This window comes from Anguilla anguilla, chromosome 17 (assembly GCF_013347855.1).
Source record: "Anguilla anguilla isolate fAngAng1 chromosome 17, fAngAng1.pri, whole genome shotgun sequence".
Classification (NCBI taxonomy): domain Eukaryota; kingdom Metazoa; phylum Chordata; class Actinopteri; order Anguilliformes; family Anguillidae; genus Anguilla; species Anguilla anguilla.
Genome location: NC_049217.1, coordinates 4,400,182 through 4,416,499, shown reverse-complemented (window position 1 = coordinate 4,416,499; position 16,318 = coordinate 4,400,182). Strand labels below are relative to the sequence as shown.

The 16,318-nt window shown below is 43.6% G+C and overlaps 12 non-coding genes across 12 annotated transcripts; all 12 read right to left on the bottom strand.

The window, feature by feature from the left end:
* Positions 1-2,806: 2,806 nt before the first annotated feature.
* trnaa-agc lies at positions 2,807-2,879 on the bottom strand. Its single transcript has one exon. It is a non-coding gene; the product is annotated as a tRNA-Ala (tRNA).
* Positions 2,880-3,007: 128 nt separating this feature from the next.
* Positions 3,008-3,079, bottom strand: trnad-guc. Its single transcript has one exon. It is a non-coding gene; the product is annotated as a tRNA-Asp (tRNA).
* A 1,681-nt stretch (positions 3,080-4,760) lies between these two features.
* On the bottom strand, positions 4,761-4,833 carry trnaa-agc. Its single transcript has one exon. It is a non-coding gene; the product is annotated as a tRNA-Ala (tRNA).
* A 128-nt stretch (positions 4,834-4,961) lies between these two features.
* Positions 4,962-5,033, bottom strand: trnad-guc. Its single transcript has one exon. It is a non-coding gene; the product is annotated as a tRNA-Asp (tRNA).
* Positions 5,034-6,714: 1,681 nt separating this feature from the next.
* On the bottom strand, positions 6,715-6,787 carry trnaa-agc. The gene has a single exon. It is a non-coding gene; the product is annotated as a tRNA-Ala (tRNA).
* Positions 6,788-6,915: 128 nt separating this feature from the next.
* Positions 6,916-6,987, bottom strand: trnad-guc. The gene has a single exon. It is a non-coding gene; the product is annotated as a tRNA-Asp (tRNA).
* Positions 6,988-8,668: 1,681 nt separating this feature from the next.
* On the bottom strand, positions 8,669-8,741 carry trnaa-agc. Its single transcript has one exon. It is a non-coding gene; the product is annotated as a tRNA-Ala (tRNA).
* A 128-nt stretch (positions 8,742-8,869) lies between these two features.
* Positions 8,870-8,941, bottom strand: trnad-guc. The gene has a single exon. It is a non-coding gene; the product is annotated as a tRNA-Asp (tRNA).
* Positions 8,942-10,622: 1,681 nt separating this feature from the next.
* trnaa-agc lies at positions 10,623-10,695 on the bottom strand. The gene has a single exon. It is a non-coding gene; the product is annotated as a tRNA-Ala (tRNA).
* Positions 10,696-10,823: 128 nt separating this feature from the next.
* On the bottom strand, positions 10,824-10,895 carry trnad-guc. The gene has a single exon. It is a non-coding gene; the product is annotated as a tRNA-Asp (tRNA).
* Positions 10,896-12,576: 1,681 nt separating this feature from the next.
* Positions 12,577-12,649, bottom strand: trnaa-agc. Its single transcript has one exon. It is a non-coding gene; the product is annotated as a tRNA-Ala (tRNA).
* Positions 12,650-12,777: 128 nt separating this feature from the next.
* Positions 12,778-12,849, bottom strand: trnad-guc. Its single transcript has one exon. It is a non-coding gene; the product is annotated as a tRNA-Asp (tRNA).
* Positions 12,850-16,318: the final 3,469 nt, after the last annotated feature.

Sequence of the window (16,318 nt, the reverse complement as noted above, 5' to 3'; positions counted from 1 at the left end):
ATTAAAAGAAATGGTAATGTTACGTAGTGGTAAACACTCGACTGTCCCAACTTTTTTGGAGCATGTTGCAGTCAACAGATTTGAAATGAGTGTATATTTTCAAAAAACAATTAAATTCACAAGGTAAAACATCAAATAATGTGCTGTTGTAGTGTTTTAAATATAGTACAGGGTAAATAAAATGTACAATATTTAACATTATCACACCTTTTTGTTTTTATTAGCATTTTCCATACTGTCTCGGCTTTTTTGGAATTGGGGTTGTATGTATGTATAGAGAGTGCTGTCATTTCTACAGGGTGAAATCAAAATGTATTAAAATAATCTTTCATAAGAGCTGAGAGCTGATAGCTGCACTTTAACCACATGTAAATTGTTTGATTACAAATCTAAAATTATGAGGTACAGAACCAAGTAAAGAAAATACGGCTTTGTCCCTAACGTTATGGAGCTCACTGTATATAAAAATATAATTTCTGCTTCAGAAGTGGCCCATGAAGTACTTGGCAAAAGCAGACCAATGCCAGTACTTCTCTTAACACCCAAGCTCCAGGAGCTCGAGCTTCAGGAAACCCAGCAGCCGCGGCAGCACGCGACTGCAGGGAGTCCGACTGCATGTGTGCCAGTTGTCACCTTGCAGCCTCGGTAAATCCGCCTGCTCCAGTCCCAGCCCCAATCCCATTTCATGCTTGTGCATATCAACCCTGCTAATACTGTTACGAACGAAAATACAAATATAGCTTTACATTTATACTTGGCTGTTGTTGTGTTTATGTGTTTATTAAGAATTGTAATATGTAATGTTGTAATCCTATTGGTACTGTTGCGATAATTGATCCGATGTAAATACTTTGATAACTTTATATGTATTGATTTGGCAGAAAAGATTTCCTGATCCTCTCCATAATAAAATGGAGGTGGAGAACAAATATCACGTTAATATCAAACCTAAAAAAAGAAGAAGCGTTATCCGAGACACTTCTGTGAAGAACAAATCAATTACGAACGACTACTCATTTGCCCGCGGGCGGATTCGAACCCTCGTTTCCGTGGGACGGCGTTACACCTATACACGGCTGGCCCCCGCGTGACAGGCGGGGATACTGGCCACTATACTAACGAGGACAAAGCACATTGGCACTGCCCATGGTGCCCGCGGGGCTGTACCCTGAAAATGCCAGTAAACACCGAAATGTTTGCTTCCACATTAAGGTGTCCTTTTTAGAAGGGAACATATGATGACATTCACACATGTTTTGTATGGGTTGTAGATACTTTTATGTTAGTGCAGCTTGTGAAATCTGTGAATTTGTTTGAAAAGAATTTTTAGATGTACGGTTTAGGCCAAAGGTTTACATACGCCTAGGCTAAAGATATTCAAACTCAGTTTTTCACAATTCTGCACATTTCATGTTACCGTACATCTCTTTTAGCAAGTCAATTAGGGCATCTACTTCATTCACATCAGCGGTAATTTTAAAACAATCGATTAGAGACAGATTTATTTTTGCTTTAATTCACTATATCAGAATTCCAATTGGTCAAAAGTTATACACCATACATCAAGTTGACTGTCTCTTTAAACAGTCTGGAAGTTTTCAGACATTGATGTAATGACTTTTTAGAAGCTTCCGATTGGCCAATTGTGATAATTAGGAGTTCATTGGGAGTTCATTGGCCCCTGTGGCTGTATTTAAGAGCCTACCTTTAGAGCCACTGCCTTTCTGCCCATGATACCTCGTCTTCGTGCCCCAGAGGCTGATCATTGTGTCCTTCCTATTTCCAATGTCCCGATATCGGATGAGACTAGCGAAACAGCTTCAGACTGTGCTTCTCGTCACCTCCCGGCAATGGATACATCGATTTGTCCTACCGCGAAAGTCTTTTCACATTTCGGTCTGACACTATCGCGATCACGCCCACAGAGATTGAAAGACCATCCCACCGAATCGGACACTATCCAAACTTTAGAAAGCGGGGATGGCGGAGAACCTGACTATCCAAAGGATGGGTCTATTGCCACCAAACTTGATTTCAGATGCTACAGTGGGAAATAAAAGTTTCTCAGTGTGAACACTGACATTATATTAACAGTGAGAAACATCGACTTTGATGACGGAGAAGAAAATAAGCTGTCATTTTGTCTTCACACCTCTTCCCTCTCTCCTTTCCTTCCCGAGTCTCCCCCCTCCACACACTTCTGGGTAGGACATAGGTGGTAGGGGGGGAGCGGAGGAAAAAAGTAGATTATTGGTACACACCCAAAGAATAGTTCCAATTGCTAATTTCATCTGTCCTTGTGTCCACTGTCCTCGCTTGGCCCAGAGATCGAAAGAGGTCGGTCATCGTCAAGGACACTCCAACTCGTTAAATGCTCTTTGAAGGATCTAGGAGATCGGTAGCTCCCAAAGGATGCTTGAGCAAGGAATCCCGAGGGTATCCTTTGCGGAAGTATTTAGTTTGGAAAGAGTGTGAGATAAATGATCAACCTCTCCCTATTTGCTACATCTGTAATTGACGTGGCTTCAAACAGACGTTTGGCTGAACGAGGACATCCCCGGTTGGCTAGTACACGCTTCTATGATTCCGCTGTCCTTGTTCCTTCCGATGGGTGAAGCTTAGGAAAGGACACAAGGAGGTAAAGGTAAGCGATTGGAATGAGGTTTCCGGATTGTTCTTCGAATCAAAGTCTGTACTGAAGCCATCCATCTGTATGGCTCTTAGGGTTCTGGTTTCCAGGCCAAACACGTCTGCCTTTTGTCGGAACACGGGAAAATGACTGCAGGAGGACTTGTCCAGGCAAACATGGAGAATGCGGGCATCGATCCCGCTGCCTCTCGCATGCTAAGCGAGCGCTCTACCACTTGAGCTAATTCCCCATTGCACAAGCAAAGCCTAAGCCATCTCCAGAATCCGCGGTCTTGTCTGTCTTCAACAGCGATCCCTAGGTTCCACCGAATTACAAAAACGGGCAGGGGTAACGGTCAAAAAGCAAAAAAAACACATTCTCCCCGTCGGGGAATCGAACCCCGGTCTCCCGCGTGACAGGCGGGGATACTGGCCACTATACTAACGAGGACAAAGCACATTGGCACTGCCCATGGTGCCCGCGGGGCTGTACCCTGAAAATGCCAGTAAACACCGAAATGTTTGCTTCCACATTAAGGTGTCCTTTTTAGAAGGGAACATATGATGACATTCACACATGTTTTGTATGGGTTGTAGATACTTTTACGTTAGTGCAGCTTGTGAAATCTGTGAATTTGTTTGAAAAGAATTTTTAGATGTACGGTTTAGGCCAAAAGTTTACATACGCCTAGGCTAAAGATATTCAAACTCAGTTTTTCACAATTCTGCACATTTCATGTTACCGTACATCTCTTTTAGCAAGTCAATTAGGGCATCTACTTCATTCACATCAGCGGTAATTTTAAAACAATCGATTAGAGACAGATTTATTTTTGCTTTAATTCACTATATCAGAATTCCAATTGGTCAAAAGTTATACACCATACATCAAGTTGACTGTCTCTTTAAACAGTCTGGAAGTTTTCAGACATTGATGTAATGACTTTTTAGAAGCTTCCGATTGGCCAATTGTGATAATTAGGAGTTCATTGGGAGTTCATTGGCCCCTGTGGCTGTATTTAAGAGCCTACCTTTAGAGCCACTGCCTTTCTGCCCATGATACCTCGTCTTCGTGCCCCAGAGGCTGATCATTGTGTCCTTCCTATTTCCAATGTCCCGATATCGGATGAGACTAGCGAAACAGCTTCAGACTGTGCTTCTCGTCACCTCCCGGCAATGGATACATCGATTTGTCCTACCGCGAAAGTCTTTTCACATTTCGGTCTGACACTATCGCGATCACGCCCACAGAGATTGAAAGACCATCCCACCGAATCGGACACTATCCAAACTTTAGAAAGCGGGGATGGCGGAGAACCTGACTATCCAAAGGATGGGTCTATTGCCACCAAACTTGATTTCAGATGCTACAGTGGGAAATAAAAGTTTCTCAGTGTGAACACTGACATTATATTAACAGTGAGAAACATCGACTTTGATGACGGAGAAGAAAATAAGCTGTCATTTTGTCTTCACACCTCTTCCCTCTCTCCTTTCCTTCCCGAGTCTCCCCCCTCCACACACTTCTGGGTAGGACATAGGTGGTAGGGGGGGAGCGGAGGAAAAAAGTAGATTATTGGTACACACCCAAAGAATAGTTCCAATTGCTAATTTCATCTGTCCTTGTGTCCACTGTCCTCGCTTGGCCCAGAGATCGAAAGAGGTCGGTCATCGTCAAGGACACTCCAACTCGTTAAATGCTCTTTGAAGGATCTAGGAGATCGGTAGCTCCCAAAGGATGCTTGAGCAAGGAATCCCGAGGGTATCCTTTGCGGAAGTATTTAGTTTGGAAAGAGTGTGAGATAAATGATCAACCTCTCCCTATTTGCTACATCTGTAATTGACGTGGCTTCAAACAGACGTTTGGCTGAACGAGGACATCCCCGGTTGGCTAGTACACGCTTCTATGATTCCGCTGTCCTTGTTCCTTCCGATGGGTGAAGCTTAGGAAAGGACACAAGGAGGTAAAGGTAAGCGATTGGAATGAGGTTTCCGGATTGTTCTTCGAATCAAAGTCTGTACTGAAGCCATCCATCTGTATGGCTCTTAGGGTTCTGGTTTCCAGGGCAAACACGTCTGCCTTTTGTCGGAACACGGGAAAATGACTGCAGGAGGACTTGTCCAGGCAAACATGGAGAATGCGGGCATCGATCCCGCTGCCTCTCGCATGCTAAGCGAGCGCTCTACCACTTGAGCTAATTCCCCATTGCACAAGCAAAGCCTAAGCCATCTCCAGAATCCGCGGTCTTGTCTGTCTTCAACAGCGATCCCTAGGTTCCACCGAATTACAAAAACGGGCAGGGGTAACGGTCAAAAAGCAAAAAAAACACATTCTCCCCGTCGGGGAATCGAACCCCGGTCTCCCGCGTGACAGGCGGGGATACTGGCCACTATACTAACGAGGACAAAGCACATTGGCACTGCCCATGGTGCCCGCGGGGCTGTACCCTGAAAATGCCAGTAAACACCGAAATGTTTGCTTCCACATTAAGGTGTCCTTTTTAGAAGGGAACATATGATGACATTCACACATGTTTTGTATGGGTTGTAGATACTTTTACGTTAGTGCAGCTTGTGAAATCTGTGAATTTGTTTGAAAAGAATTTTTAGATGTACGGTTTAGGCCAAAAGTTTACATACGCCTAGGCTAAAGATATTCAAACTCAGTTTTTCACAATTCTGCACATTTCATGTTACCGTACATCTCTTTTAGCAAGTCAATTAGGGCATCTACTTCATTCACATCAGCGGTAATTTTAAAACAATCGATTAGAGACAGATTTATTTTTGCTTTAATTCACTATATCAGAATTCCAATTGGTCAAAAGTTATACACCATACATCAAGTTGACTGTCTCTTTAAACAGTCTGGAAGATTTCAGACATTGATGTAATGACTTTTTAGAAGCTTCCGATTGGCCAATTGTGATAATTAGGAGTTCATTGGGAGTTCATTGGCCCCTGTGGCTGTATTTAAGAGCCTACCTTTAGAGCCACTGCCTTTCTGCCCATGATACCTCGTCTTCGTGCCCCAGAGGCTGATCATTGTGTCCTTCCTATTTCCAATGTCCCGATATCGGATGAGACTAGCGAAACAGCTTCAGACTGTGCTTCTCGTCACCTCCCGGCAATGGATACATCGATTTGTCCTACCGCGAAAGTCTTTTCACATTTCGGTCTGACACTATCGCGATCACGCCCACAGAGATTGAAAGACCATCCCACCGAATCGGACACTATCCAAACTTTAGAAAGCGGGGATGGCGGAGAACCTGACTATCCAAAGGATGGGTCTATTGCCACCAAACTTGATTTCAGATGCTACAGTGGGAAATAAAAGTTTCTCAGTGTGAACACTGACATTATATTAACAGTGAGAAACATCGACTTTGATGACGGAGAAGAAAATAAGCTGTCATTTTGTCTTCACACCTCTTCCCTCTCTCCTTTCCTTCCCGAGTCTCCCCCCTCCACACACTTCTGGGTAGGACATAGGTGGTAGGGGGGGAGCGGAGGAAAAAAGTAGATTATTGGTACACACCCAAAGAATAGTTCCAATTGCTAATTTCATCTGTCCTTGTGTCCACTGTCCTCGCTTGGCCCAGAGATCGAAAGAGGTCGGTCATCGTCAAGGACACTCCAACTCGTTAAATGCTCTTTGAAGGATCTAGGAGATCGGTAGCTCCCAAAGGATGCTTGAGCAAGGAATCCCGAGGGTATCCTTTGCGGAAGTATTTAGTTTGGAAAGAGTGTGAGATAAATGATCAACCTCTCCCTATTTGCTACATCTGTAATTGACGTGGCTTCAAACAGACGTTTGGCTGAACGAGGACATCCCCGGTTGGCTAGTACACGCTTCTATGATTCCGCTGTCCTTGTTCCTTCCGATGGGTGAAGCTTAGGAAAGGACACAAGGAGGTAAAGGTAAGCGATTGGAATGAGGTTTCCGGATTGTTCTTCGAATCAAAGTCTGTACTGAAGCCATCCATCTGTATGGCTCTTAGGGTTCTGGTTTCCAGGCCAAACACGTCTGCCTTTTGTCGGAACACGGGAAAATGACTGCAGGAGGACTTGTCCAGGCAAACATGGAGAATGCGGGCATCGATCCCGCTGCCTCTCGCATGCTAAGCGAGCGCTCTACCACTTGAGCTAATTCCCCATTGCACAAGCAAAGCCTAAGCCATCTCCAGAATCCGCGGTCTTGTCTGTCTTCAACAGCGATCCCTAGGTTCCACCGAATTACAAAAACGGGCAGGGGTAACGGTCAAAAAGCAAAAAAAACACATTCTCCCCGTCGGGGAATCGAACCCCGGTCTCCCGCGTGACAGGCGGGGATACTGGCCACTATACTAACGAGGACAAAGCACATTGGCACTGCCCATGGTGCCCGCGGGGCTGTACCCTGAAAATGCCAGTAAACACCGAAATGTTTGCTTCCACATTAAGGTGTCCTTTTTAGAAGGGAACATATGATGACATTCACACATGTTTTGTATGGGTTGTAGATACTTTTACGTTAGTGCAGCTTGTGAAATCTGTGAATTTGTTTGAAAAGAATTTTTAGATGTACGGTTTAGGCCAAAAGTTTACATACGCCTAGGCTAAAGATATTCAAACTCAGTTTTTCACAATTCTGCACATTTCATGTTACCGTACATCTCTTTTAGCAAGTCAATTAGGGCATCTACTTCATTCACATCAGCGGTAATTTTAAAACAATCGATTAGAGACAGATTTATTTTTGCTTTAATTCACTATATCAGAATTCCAATTGGTCAAAAGTTATACACCATACATCAAGTTGACTGTCTCTTTAAACAGTCTGGAAGTTTTCAGACATTGATGTAATGACTTTTTAGAAGCTTCCGATTGGCCAATTGTGATAATTAGGAGTTCATTGGGAGTTCATTGGCCCCTGTGGCTGTATTTAAGAGCCTACCTTTAGAGCCACTGCCTTTCTGCCCATGATACCTCGTCTTCGTGCCCCAGAGGCTGATCATTGTGTCCTTCCTATTTCCAATGTCCCGATATCGGATGAGACTAGCGAAACAGCTTCAGACTGTGCTTCTCGTCACCTCCCGGCAATGGATACATCGATTTGTCCTACCGCGAAAGTCTTTTCACATTTCGGTCTGACACTATCGCGATCACGCCCACAGAGATTGAAAGACCATCCCACCGAATCGGACACTATCCAAACTTTAGAAAGCGGGGATGGCGGAGAACCTGACTATCCAAAGGATGGGTCTATTGCCACCAAACTTGATTTCAGATGCTACAGTGGGAAATAAAAGTTTCTCAGTGTGAACACTGACATTATATTAACAGTGAGAAACATCGACTTTGATGACGGAGAAGAAAATAAGCTGTCATTTTGTCTTCACACCTCTTCCCTCTCTCCTTTCCTTCCCGAGTCTCCCCCCTCCACACACTTCTGGGTAGGACATAGGTGGTAGGGGGGGAGCGGAGGAAAAAAGTAGATTATTGGTACACACCCAAAGAATAGTTCCAATTGCTAATTTCATCTGTCCTTGTGTCCACTGTCCTCGCTTGGCCCAGAGATCGAAAGAGGTCGGTCATCGTCAAGGACACTCCAACTCGTTAAATGCTCTTTGAAGGATCTAGGAGATCGGTAGCTCCCAAAGGATGCTTGAGCAAGGAATCCCGAGGGTATCCTTTGCGGAAGTATTTAGTTTGGAAAGAGTGTGAGATAAATGATCAACCTCTCCCTATTTGCTACATCTGTAATTGACGTGGCTTCAAACAGACGTTTGGCTGAACGAGGACATCCCCGGTTGGCTAGTACACGCTTCTATGATTCCGCTGTCCTTGTTCCTTCCGATGGGTGAAGCTTAGGAAAGGACACAAGGAGGTAAAGGTAAGCGATTGGAATGAGGTTTCCGGATTGTTCTTCGAATCAAAGTCTGTACTGAAGCCATCCATCTGTATGGCTCTTAGGGTTCTGGTTTCCAGGGCAAACACGTCTGCCTTTTGTCGGAACACGGGAAAATGACTGCAGGAGGACTTGTCCAGGCAAACATGGAGAATGCGGGCATCGATCCCGCTGCCTCTCGCATGCTAAGCGAGCGCTCTACCACTTGAGCTAATTCCCCATTGCACAAGCAAAGCCTAAGCCATCTCCAGAATCCGCGGTCTTGTCTGTCTTCAACAGCGATCCCTAGGTTCCACCGAATTACAAAAACGGGCAGGGGTAACGGTCAAAAAGCAAAAAAAACACATTCTCCCCGTCGGGGAATCGAACCCCGGTCTCCCGCGTGACAGGCGGGGATACTGGCCACTATACTAACGAGGACAAAGCACATTGGCACTGCCCATGGTGCCCGCGGGGCTGTACCCTGAAAATGCCAGTAAACACCGAAATGTTTGCTTCCACATTAAGGTGTCCTTTTTAGAAGGGAACATATGATGACATTCACACATGTTTTGTATGGGTTGTAGATACTTTTACGTTAGTGCAGCTTGTGAAATCTGTGAATTTGTTTGAAAAGAATTTTTAGATGTACGGTTTAGGCCAAAAGTTTACATACGCCTAGGCTAAAGATATTCAAACTCAGTTTTTCACAATTCTGCACATTTCATGTTACCGTACATCTCTTTTAGCAAGTCAATTAGGGCATCTACTTCATTCACATCAGCGGTAATTTTAAAACAATCGATTAGAGACAGATTTATTTTTGCTTTAATTCACTATATCAGAATTCCAATTGGTCAAAAGTTATACACCATACATCAAGTTGACTGTCTCTTTAAACAGTCTGGAAGATTTCAGACATTGATGTAATGACTTTTTAGAAGCTTCCGATTGGCCAATTGTGATAATTAGGAGTTCATTGGGAGTTCATTGGCCCCTGTGGCTGTATTTAAGAGCCTACCTTTAGAGCCACTGCCTTTCTGCCCATGATACCTCGTCTTCGTGCCCCAGAGGCTGATCATTGTGTCCTTCCTATTTCCAATGTCCCGATATCGGATGAGACTAGCGAAACAGCTTCAGACTGTGCTTCTCGTCACCTCCCGGCAATGGATACATCGATTTGTCCTACCGCGAAAGTCTTTTCACATTTCGGTCTGACACTATCGCGATCACGCCCACAGAGATTGAAAGACCATCCCACCGAATCGGACACTATCCAAACTTTAGAAAGCGGGGATGGCGGAGAACCTGACTATCCAAAGGATGGGTCTATTGCCACCAAACTTGATTTCAGATGCTACAGTGGGAAATAAAAGTTTCTCAGTGTGAACACTGACATTATATTAACAGTGAGAAACATCGACTTTGATGACGGAGAAGAAAATAAGCTGTCATTTTGTCTTCACACCTCTTCCCTCTCTCCTTTCCTTCCCGAGTCTCCCCCCTCCACACACTTCTGGGTAGGACATAGGTGGTAGGGGGGGAGCGGAGGAAAAAAGTAGATTATTGGTACACACCCAAAGAATAGTTCCAATTGCTAATTTCATCTGTCCTTGTGTCCACTGTCCTCGCTTGGCCCAGAGATCGAAAGAGGTCGGTCATCGTCAAGGACACTCCAACTCGTTAAATGCTCTTTGAAGGATCTAGGAGATCGGTAGCTCCCAAAGGATGCTTGAGCAAGGAATCCCGAGGGTATCCTTTGCGGAAGTATTTAGTTTGGAAAGAGTGTGAGATAAATGATCAACCTCTCCCTATTTGCTACATCTGTAATTGACGTGGCTTCAAACAGACGTTTGGCTGAACGAGGACATCCCCGGTTGGCTAGTACACGCTTCTATGATTCCGCTGTCCTTGTTCCTTCCGATGGGTGAAGCTTAGGAAAGGACACAAGGAGGTAAAGGTAAGCGATTGGAATGAGGTTTCCGGATTGTTCTTCGAATCAAAGTCTGTACTGAAGCCATCCATCTGTATGGCTCTTAGGGTTCTGGTTTCCAGGCCAAACACGTCTGCCTTTTGTCGGAACACGGGAAAATGACTGCAGGAGGACTTGTCCAGGCAAACATGGAGAATGCGGGCATCGATCCCGCTGCCTCTCGCATGCTAAGCGAGCGCTCTACCACTTGAGCTAATTCCCCATTGCACAAGCAAAGCCTAAGCCATCTCCAGAATCCGCGGTCTTGTCTGTCTTCAACAGCGATCCCTAGGTTCCACCGAATTACAAAAACGGGCAGGGGTAACGGTCAAAAAGCAAAAAAAACACATTCTCCCCGTCGGGGAATCGAACCCCGGTCTCCCGCGTGACAGGCGGGGATACTGGCCACTATACTAACGAGGACAAAGCACATTGGCACTGCCCATGGTGCCCGCGGGGCTGTACCCTGAAAATGCCAGTAAACACCGAAATGTTTGCTTCCACATTAAGGTGTCCTTTTTAGAAGGGAACATATGATGACATTCACACATGTTTTGTATGGGTTGTAGATACTTTTACGTTAGTGCAGCTTGTGAAATCTGTGAATTTGTTTGAAAAGAATTTTTAGATGTACGGTTTAGGCCAAAAGTTTACATACGCCTAGGCTAAAGATATTCAAACTCAGTTTTTCACAATTCTGCACATTTCATGTTACCGTACATCTCTTTTAGCAAGTCAATTAGGGCATCTACTTCATTCACATCAGCGGTAATTTTAAAACAATCGATTAGAGACAGATTTATTTTTGCTTTAATTCACTATATCAGAATTCCAATTGGTCAAAAGTTATACACCATACATCAAGTTGACTGTCTCTTTAAACAGTCTGGAAGTTTTCAGACATTGATGTAATGACTTTTTAGAAGCTTCCGATTGGCCAATTGTGATAATTAGGAGTTCATTGGGAGTTCATTGGCCCCTGTGGCTGTATTTAAGAGCCTACCTTTAGAGCCACTGCCTTTCTGCCCATGATACCTCGTCTTCGTGCCCCAGAGGCTGATCATTGTGTCCTTCCTATTTCCAATGTCCCGATATCGGATGAGACTAGCGAACCAGCTTCAGACTGTGCTTCTCGTCACCTCCCGGCAATGGATACATCGATTTGTCCTACCGCGAAAGTCTTTTCACATTTCGGTCTGACACTATCGCGATCACGCCCACAGAGATTGAAAGACCATCCCACCGAATCGGACACTATCCAAACTTTAGAAAGCGGGGATGGCGGAGAACCTGACTATCCAAAGGATGGGTCTATTGCCACCAAACTTGATTTCAGATGCTACAGTGGGAAATAAAAGTTTCTCAGTGTGAACACTGACATTATATTAACAGTGAGAAACATCGACTTTGATGACGGAGAAGAAAATAAGCTGTCATTTTGTCTTCACACCTCTTCCCTCTCTCCTTTCCTTCCCGAGTCTCCCCCCTCCACACACTTCTGGGTAGGACATAGGTGGTAGGGGGGGAGCGGAGGAAAAAAGTAGATTATTGGTACACACCCAAAGAATAGTTCCAATTGCTAATTTCATCTGTCCTTGTGTCCACTGTCCTCGCTTGGCCCAGAGATCGAAAGAGGTCGGTCATCGTCAAGGACACTCCAACTCGTTAAATGCTCTTTGAAGGATCTAGGAGATCGGTAGCTCCCAAAGGATGCTTGAGCAAGGAATCCCGAGGGTATCCTTTGCGGAAGTATTTAGTTTGGAAAGAGTGTGAGATAAATGATCAACCTCTCCCTATTTGCTACATCTGTAATTGACGTGGCTTCAAACAGACGTTTGGCTGAACGAGGACATCCCCGGTTGGCTAGTACACGCTTCTATGATTCCGCTGTCCTTGTTCCTTCCGATGGGTGAAGCTTAGGAAAGGACACAAGGAGGTAAAGGTAAGCGATTGGAATGAGGTTTCCGGATTGTTCTTCGAATCAAAGTCTGTACTGAAGCCATCCATCTGTATGGCTCTTAGGGTTCTGGTTTCCAGGCCAAACACGTCTGCCTTTTGTCGGAACACGGGAAAATGACTGCAGGAGGACTTGTCCAGGCAAACATGGAGAATGCGGGCATCGATCCCGCTGCCTCTCGCATGCTAAGCGAGCGCTCTACCACTTGAGCTAATTCCCCATTGCACAAGCAAAGCCTAAGCCATCTCCAGAATCCGCGGTCTTGTCTGTCTTCAACAGCGATCCCTAGGTTCCACCGAATTACAAAAACGGGCAGGGGTAACGGTCAAAGAGCAAAAAAAACACATTCTCCCCGTCGGGGAATCGAACCCCGGTCTCCCGCGTGACAGGCGGGGATACTGGCCACTATACTAACGAGGACAAAGCACATTGGCACTGCCCATGGTGCCCGCGGGGCTGTACCCTGAAAATGCCAGTAAACACCGAAATGTTTGCTTCCACATTAAGGTGTCCTTTTTAGAAGGGAACATATGATGACATTCACACATGTTTTGTATGGGTTGTAGATACTTTTACGTTAGTGCAGCTTGTGAAATCTGTGAATTTGTTTGAAAAGAATTTTTAGATGTACGGTTTAGGCCAAAAGTTTACATACGCCTAGGCTAAAGATATTCAAACTCAGTTTTTCACAATTCTGCACATTTCATGTTACCGTACATCTCTTTTAGCAAGTCAATTAGGGCATCTACTTCATTCACATCAGCGGTAATTTTAAAACAATCGATTAAAGACAGATTTATTTTTGCTTTAATTCACTATATCAGAATTCCAATTGGTCAAAAGTTATACACCATACATCAAGTTGACTGTCTCTTTAAACAGTCTGGAAGATTTCAGACATTGATGTAATGACTTTTTAGAAGCTTCCGATTGGCTAATTGTGATAATTAGGAGTTCATTGGGAGTTCATTGGCCCCTGTGGCTGTATTTAAGAGCCTACCTTTAGAGCCACTGCCTTTCTGCCCATGATACCTCGTCTTCGTGCCCCAGAGGCTGATCATTGTGTCCTTCCTATTTCCAATGTCCCGATATCGGATGAGACTAGCGAAACAGCTTCAGACTGTGCTTCTCGTCACCTCCCGGCAATGGATACATCGATTTGTCCTACCGCGAAAGTCTTTTCACATTTCGGTCTGACACTATCGCGATCACGCCCACAGAGATTGAAAGACCATCCCACCGAATCGGACACTATCCAAACTTTAGAAAGCGGGGATGGCGGAGAACCTGACTATCCAAAGGATGGGTCTATTGCCACCAAACTTGATAGAACCTTTTTAGAAGGGAACATATGATGACATTCACACATGTTTTGTATGGGTTGTATACTCTTTTACATTACTGCAGCTTGTGAGATCTGTGAATTTGTTTGAAAACAATTGTTAGATGCACGGTTTAGGCCAAAGGTTTACATACACCTAGGCTAAAGATATTCAAAATTTTATGACAGCGTACTCCAAAGGGTGGAAGCGGCTAAGGTGATAAAATAAGTTTGTTGTATTCCCGCTCTTGCTCGGGACGGTTTTCCTGCACAGTTTACACACAACGGTGTTATGATATGTTGCTTATGATGTTGATCGCTGTTATGTTTGACGCATGTCAGGATTCACCGTTTAAAAACTGTGTTTTTATGCTACTGTACCCTGCCTTGTCAAACTTTAATTAATTAAACTATGAAACTATATTGGTCTGACTTAAAAATAATAATAATAAAAAAAAAACTGCCATACTGGCGAGCTGACCTGTCCTTTTTTTTATCAACAATTTCCTCACCGCCTGCACTCAATTTCTCACTCCACGCTGTTTCTGTTGTTGTGTCACATGTCGATGGTGCAACTGAACATACACCTGTTAAATGACTGGCTGTTTGCATGTCACTCAAGGGATATGATAGGCTGTTTATGAGCCAGGGAGGGAACACGCCTGGGGTTTGTTCATGCAAACGAACATTGTGTATTTATGTGCTTTCCTGGCGGTTTGCATTTAATGCATTTAAGTGAAACTATCGAACATTCTATCGAACAATTTTCTTATTGTTATTGATGAAGTGTCTATCGCGGTACATATGGCTATCGTTTTATCACCCAGGCCTACTTGGAAGGTGTTTTGTGCACCAGCTGGTGGACCCCTTGATTGGGCGCAGCTGGTGGACCCCTTGATTGGCTGGGGAGCTGCAATTTTATATGAATATTTCAAATTTGGCATTTCAATAACTTTTTGAACATATTACAGATGACAAATTATTTCAATTTCAATAACTCCAAGACAAAAGGACGAAGAAATTGTAAACCACTTTTAAATTGTTCACAAACAATGGACACAGGTGGCACTGCCTTTGCTTTGGCCATTTTTATCTCATGCAATTGTATATGAATATTTCAAAGTTAAGAATTTAAATAGCTTTTTGAACAAATTACAGATGACAAATTCTTTCAATTTCAATAGCTCCTAGAGAATAGGACCTAGGACCTTCAAACCACTTTTAAATTGTTCACTACAGTGTGTTCACTATGTTTTCTTCACTACAGTGTAAGAACTGCAGCTATCCAACTAGCTAAACTCTTGTTTGCAAAATGATGAGTTGAGGCATAGTAAGCTTTACTTGCTGTTTACTGTGGCTCTATACACCATCTTACACAGACAGAGTGAAAACTATAACAAAGACAGAATACAAACAATCACCATTTTATTGGCAACATGTGTTTTCGCCAATGCAAATAGATGTAAATAAAACGTTTGTAATTACAAACACATCAAATGCTTTTTCATGTAAATAACATTCTTAACATTAACTTATAAGTGCAAACTATGAAACTATTTACTTACGGCATTGCCTCTGTGGCATTTACAGTGTGGATTAGAGTGGATCCAGAAAGGCATAGTTGTATTTTATTTAAGTATAATGCAAGTATTTTTTGAAGTACTTAGGTGAGCTTGAGTTATCAAGCGATGTGCTTAGTTTATAGCCTTTTATGGTGTACTGTTGCCAGCTTGTGGTGAACTCATGCCTGTAACAATGAGCAGAACTTCGCTGTCCATGTATTTATGTATTGGGCCTGTGGCAAAGCTTCAGTCGAAGTCGTGGGTTTAAGTGTTGCGACTTCGTATTGAAAGAAAAGATACCGTGTTTTTGTTTCGGGTAGTGTCGTGAATCACGCTTTGAACCCAGCACGTTTTTATTCTGCATGCAAGGTGTGTGCATGGACGTTTCTTTGTTTTGTATTGTGAAGGAGCACTATGTATTGCATTTGTGAAAACTTCATATAGTATAAACATGTGTTTTGCATAGTGATGTGATCATGTGTATGAACGTAATAGAAAACTACGCAGTATCAAGCCCCTCCCTTCTAGTTCAAAAAATACAATGAAATAAATTAATATTTAAATATTTACGTATTTCCGTCGGCAGCACCCCCTGCTCAAAACAGCTTCCCAACAATGTCCAGCACTCCTTCCTCGTTAGGTAACATCAATGACAACAGGCGCACATCAAAGACTCAAACCTCACAAAGTACATCATGTACCAAAACAAATTTTAAAGAAATACTAATCAGTAATCTGTAGTATTTTCCACTTAAATTTAATCAGAAATGATCATGCCCCTGTACCACCCCACAGGGTTGCAGTTCTCGGTGTCTATGCATTTCAACCCCTATTCATTGTGGACATTGACATCCAACACCTCATCCAAAATTATGGGCATTAATATGGAGTTGGTCCATGCTGAAACAGGAAAGGTCCTTCCCCAAGCTGTTGCCGCAAAGTTGGAAGTACAGAATCATCTAGAATGTCATTGCATTAAGATTTGCTTCACTGGAACTAAGGGAAC